Source organism: Nerophis ophidion, linkage group LG07 (assembly GCF_033978795.1).
Source record: "Nerophis ophidion isolate RoL-2023_Sa linkage group LG07, RoL_Noph_v1.0, whole genome shotgun sequence".
Lineage (NCBI taxonomy): Eukaryota > Metazoa > Chordata > Actinopteri > Syngnathiformes > Syngnathidae > Nerophis > Nerophis ophidion.
The window spans coordinates 29,029,746-29,035,745 of record NC_084617.1 but is presented as its reverse complement, the minus strand read 5'-3'; positions in this window follow the sequence as shown (position 1 = coordinate 29,035,745).

The following is a 6,000-nucleotide window of genomic DNA, read 5'->3' as shown; positions in this document are numbered from 1 at the left end:
TCTATTGCTAACGATGGATTCTGATGTGTCATCTATGTTGCTGCTCCTCGATCTTAGCGCTGCTTTCGGTACCGTCGATCATAATATTTTATTAGAACGTATCAAAACACGAACTGGTATGTCAGACTTAGCCCTGTCTTGGTTTAACTCTTATCTTACTGACAGGGTGCAGTGCGTCTCCCATAACGTATGACCTCGGACTACGTTAAGGTAACGTGTGGAGTTCCCCAGGGTTCGGTCCTTAGCCCTGCACTCTTCAGCATCTACATGCTGCCGCTAGGTGACATCATACGCAAATACGGTGTTAGCTTTCACTGTTATGCTGATGACACCCAACTCTACATGCCCCTAAAGCTGACCAACACGCCGGATTGTAGTCAGCTGGAGGCGTGTCTTAATGAAATTAAACAATGGATGTCCGCTAACTTTTTGCAACTCAACGCCAAAAAAACGGAAATGCTGATTATCGGTCCTGCTAGACACCGACCTCTATTTAATAATACAACTCTAACATTTGACAACCAAACAATTAAACAAGTCGACTTGGTAAAGAATCTGGGTATTATCTTCGACCCAACTCTCTCCTTTGAGTCACACATTAAAAGCGTTACTAAAACGGCCTTCTTTCATCTCCGTAATATCGCTAAAATTTGCTCCATTCTGTCCACTAAAGACGCTGAGATCCTTATCCATGCGTTTGGTTACGTCTCGTCTCGATTACTGTAACATATTATTTTCGGGTCTGCCCATGTCTAGCATTAAAAGATTAGAGTTGGTACAAAATGCGGCTGCTAGACTTTTGACAAGAACAAGAAAGTTTGATCACATTACGCCTATACTGGCTCACCTGCACTGGCTTCCTGTGCACTTAAGATGTGACTTTAAGGTTTTACTACTTACATATAAAATACTACACGGTCTAGCTCCATCCTATCTTGCCGATTGTATTGTACCATATGTCCCGGCAAGAAATCTGCGTTCAAAGGACTCTGGCTTATTAGTGATTCCCAAAGCCCAAAAAAAGTCTGCGGGCTATAGAGCGTTTTCATTTCGGGCTCCAGTACTCTGGAATGCCCTCCCGGTAACAGTTCGAGATGCCACCTCAGTAGAAGCATTTAAGTCTCACCTTAAAACTCATTTGTATACTCTAGCCTTTAAATAGACTCCCTTTTTAGACCAGTTGATCTGCGGTTTCTTTTCTTTTTCCTTCATGTCCCACTCTCCCTTGTGGAGGGGGTCCGGTCCGATCCGGTGGCCATGTACTGCTTGCCTGTGTATCGGCTGGGGACATCTCTGCGCTGCTGAGATGTAAATAAAAACTTCTCCCTATCGGCATGTTACTCCCAAACAATGTTCTTTTGCGTCGGATGAAAAGAGCACAGCTCGCTTCTCCTATCCTCACCACATTCTACAGCGCCACTATCGAGAGCCTACTGACCAACTGCATGTCTGTCTGGACTGGAGCCTACAGTGCCTAAGACTGGAAATCTCTGCAGAGAGTGGTGAGGACGGCAAAAAAGATAATCAGGGCTCCTCTTCCTCCTATCCGGGAAATCGCAAAAAGCCGCTGCCTGACCAGGGCTCAGAAAATCTGCAGAGACTTCTCCCAACCGCACCAAGGACTGTTTTCATTGCTGGACTCTAGAAAGAGATTCCAAAGCCTCCGTGGCAGAACCTCCAGGTTCTCTAACATCTTATTCCCTCAGGCCAGAAGACTCTTAATAATCCCCTCAATCCCCCCCCCCCCCCCCCCAAAACGGATTAACTCGCTGGAATATAAAGACCATATAACATACATCCATAAACGTGGATGCATATGCAAAAGTGCAATTTATTTATCTGTACAGTAATCTATTTATTTATACCTGCATCTTATTGCTCTTTTATCCTAGACTACAGCGAGCTAATGCAACAAAATGATGTTCTTATCTGTACTGTAAAGTTCAAATTTGAATGACAATAAAAAGAGGTCGTATCTAACTGACTAATTTTCCATCTGATTTGCAGGTGTGTAATTTGTTGTGAGTTCATGCACTGTGTTGGTTTTGTTCTTTGAACAAGGTGATGTTCATGCACGGTTCATTTTGTGCACCAGTAAAAAAAAACATTTAACTTTGTCTTGAATTTGAAAACAAAAAACAAAAGCATTTTATTTTTCACTGAAGAAGGGTTCGGTGTATGCGCATATGAAACTGGTGGGGTTCGGTACTTCCAACAAGGTTAAGAACCACTGATATGTATGCATGTAGATACATATATATATATATATATATATATATATATATATATATATATATATATATATGTCTTGATTGGATTATCCAGAGAATAGTGCTCGATACCGTGGTAGAGCGCAATATGTATATATATATATAATTAGGGCTGTGAATCTTTGGGTGTCCCACGATTCGATTCAATATTGATTCTTGGGGTCCCGATTCGATAATATATCGATTTTTTTCCATTCGATTCGATTCTGGATTGAAAAAATATTTTTTTTCCCGATTTAAAAGGATTCTGTATTCATTCAATACATAGGATTTCAGCAGGATCTACCCCAGTCTGCTGACATGCTAGCAGAGTAGTAGATTTTTGTAAAAAGCTTTTATAATTGTAAAGGACAATGTTTTTTCAACTGTTTGCAATAATGTAAATTTGTTTTAACTATTAAACGAACCAAAAATATGACTTATTTTATCCTTGTGAAAATATTGGACAGTGTGTTGTCAAGCTTATGAGATGCGATGCAAGTGTAAGCCACTGTGACACTATTGTTCTTTTTTTCATTTTTACAAATGTCTAATGATAATGTAAATGAGGGATTTTTAATCACTGCTATGCTGAAATTATAACTAATATTGATACTGTTGTTGATAATATTCATTTTTGTTTCACAATTTTTGTCGTGTTTGTGTCTTCTCAATTGCTCTATTTATTGCAGTTCTGAGTGTTGCTGGGTCAGGTTTGGTTTTGGAATTGGATTGCATTGTTATGGTATTGCTGTGTAGTGGTTTGTTGGATTGATAAAAAAAATTTAAAAAATCGATTTTTAAAAAAATGAGAATCGATTCTGAATCGCACAATGTATTTCATTCGATTTGTATTCAAATCAGATTTTTCCCCACACCCCTAATATATATATATATAAATCCCGTTTCCATATGAGTTGGGAAATTGTGTTAGATGTAAATATAAACAGAATCATTTTCAACCCATATTCAGTTGAATATGCTACAAAGACAACATATTTGATGTTCAAACTCATAAACATTTTTTTGTTTGCAAATAATCATTAACTTTAGAATTTGATGCCAGCAACACGTGACAAAGAAGTTCGGAAAGGTGGCAATAAATACTGATAAAGTTTAGTAATGCTCATCAAACACTTATTTGGAATATCCCACAGGTGTGCAGGCTAATTGGGAACAGGTGGGTGCCATGATTGGGTATAAAAACAGCTTCCCAAAAAAATGCTCAGTCTTTCACAAGAAAAGATGGGGCGAGGTACACCCCTTTGTCCACAACTGCGTGAGCAAATAGTCAAACAGTTTCAGAACAACGTTTCTCAAAAGTGCAATGGCAATAAATTTAGGGATTTCAACATCTACGGTCCATCATATCATCAAAAGGTTCAGAGAATCTGGAGAAATCACTACACGTGAGCGGCATGGCTGGAAACCAACATTGAATGACCGTGACCTTTAATCCCTCAGACGGCACTGTATCAAAAATCGACATCAATCTCTAAGGGATATCACCACATGGGCTCAGGAACACTTCAGAAAACCACTGTCACTAAATATAGTTCGTCGCTAAATCTGTAAGTGCAAGTTAAAGCTCTACTATGCAAAGTGAAAGCCATTTATCAACAACATCCAGAAACGCCGCCGGCTTCTCTGGGCCCGAGATCATCTAAGATGGACTGATTCAAAGTGGAAAAGTGTTCTGTGGTCTGAGAAGTCCACATTTCAAATTGTTTTAGGAAATATTCGACATCGTGTCATCCGGACCAAAGAGGTAGCGAACCATTCAGACTGTTATCGACGCAAAGTTCAAAAGACAGCATCTGTGATGGTATGGGGGTGCATTCGAGCCCAAGGCATGGGACACGTCTTTGAAGGCACCATTAATGCTGAAAGGTACATACAGGTTTTGGAACAACATATGCTGCCATCTATGCGCCGTCTTTTTCATGGACGCCCCTGCTTATTTCAGCAAGACAGTGCCAAGCCACATTCAGCACGTGTTACAACTCCGTGGCTTTGTAAAAAAAGAGTGCGGGTACTTTCCTGGCCCGCCTGCAGTCCAGACCTGTCTCCCATCGAAAATGTGTGGCGCATTATGAAGCGTAAAATACGACAGCAGAGACCCCGGACAGTTGAACGACTGAAGCTCTACATAAAACAAGAATGGGAAAGAATTCCACTTTTAAAGCTTCAACAATTATTTTCCTCAGTTCCCAAACGTTTGAGTCTTGTTAAAATAAAAGGTGATGTAACACAGTGGTGAACATGCCCTTTCCCAACTACTTTGGCACGTGTTGCAGCCATGAAATTCTAAGTTAATTATTTGCAAAAAAAAATTAAAGTTTATGAGTTTGAACATCAAATATCTTGTCTTTGTAGTGCATTCAATTGAATATGGGTTGAAAAAGATTTGCAAATCATTGTATTCCGTTTTTATTTACATCTAACACAATTTCCCAACTCATATGGAAACAGGGTTTGTATATACTGTATATATACACATATATATGTGAATATATCTATATGTCTATATATATATATATATCCATCCATTTTCTACCGCTTATTCCCTTTCGTGGTTGCGGGGGGCGCTGGCGCCTATCTCAGCTACAGTCGGGTGGAAGGCGGGGTACACCCTGGACAAGTCGCCACCTCATATATATATATATATATATAATATATATATATTATATATATATAATGTTACAAATATATGTGTATATATATATGTTATGTATGTATATATATATATATATATATATAGGTATATTTATATATAAGTGTATATACAGTATGTTTGTACATGTGTTTATGTCTGTGTGTATGTATGCCCACGGGGTGTGAGTTTTCCTTGCCCTTTTGTGGGTTCTTCCGAGGATGTCGTAGTCGTAATGGTTTGTACAGTCCTTTGAGACATTTGTGATTTAGGGCTATATAAATAAACATTGATTGATATATATATGTGTGTGTGTGTGTGTGTGTGTGTGTGTATGTATGTATACACACACACATATATGTATTATACATACACATATACATACATACATACATATTCAATTAAATGTCAAAATTGCACCTCAGGACACGTTGAGAGTTACCGCCGCATGCTTACAGGAAGTTGCTCTTTGTGTGTTTGTTGAGTTGTCGTTTTTATGTTGGCAAAAATATTGTATTTTAATTTTCTTCTCGTCAGACAATATTGAGTTTGAGTTTCAGTTTGAGTTTATTTCGAACATGCAAGCATACAACAAGATACATCACAATTTCTAGTTTCTCTTTTCAACATGTTTGAAAAGGAGTAGGAAGAAGCACAGCTTATTTAATCCTACCCCTTTTCTTTACATAACACTTGCTAAAACTTTTGTTCACTTCCTGTTCTCAATGTATTCACAATGTATACTCCTTAAGTAATAAGTAATCACGATAAAAATAAATAAACAAATAAATAATTGGTGAAGCAAGTTTTATTCCATACGATGAGATAAGTAAGATTATTTTGAGAATGAATGGGTGAGTAAAATCAGAATGTTTATCATAGTTCTTCTTTTTTGTACTTTGTAAACACTTCCAGTTTGAAGAGTTTCTTGAAGTGGATGATATTAGTACATTGTTTGATTGCTTTGCTTAATCCATTCCATAATTTAATTCCACATACTGATATACTGAAGGTCTTAAGTGTTGTACGTGCATACAAATGTTTTAAATTACATTTTTCTCTAAGATTATATTTCTCTTCTTTTGTTGAGAGGAATTG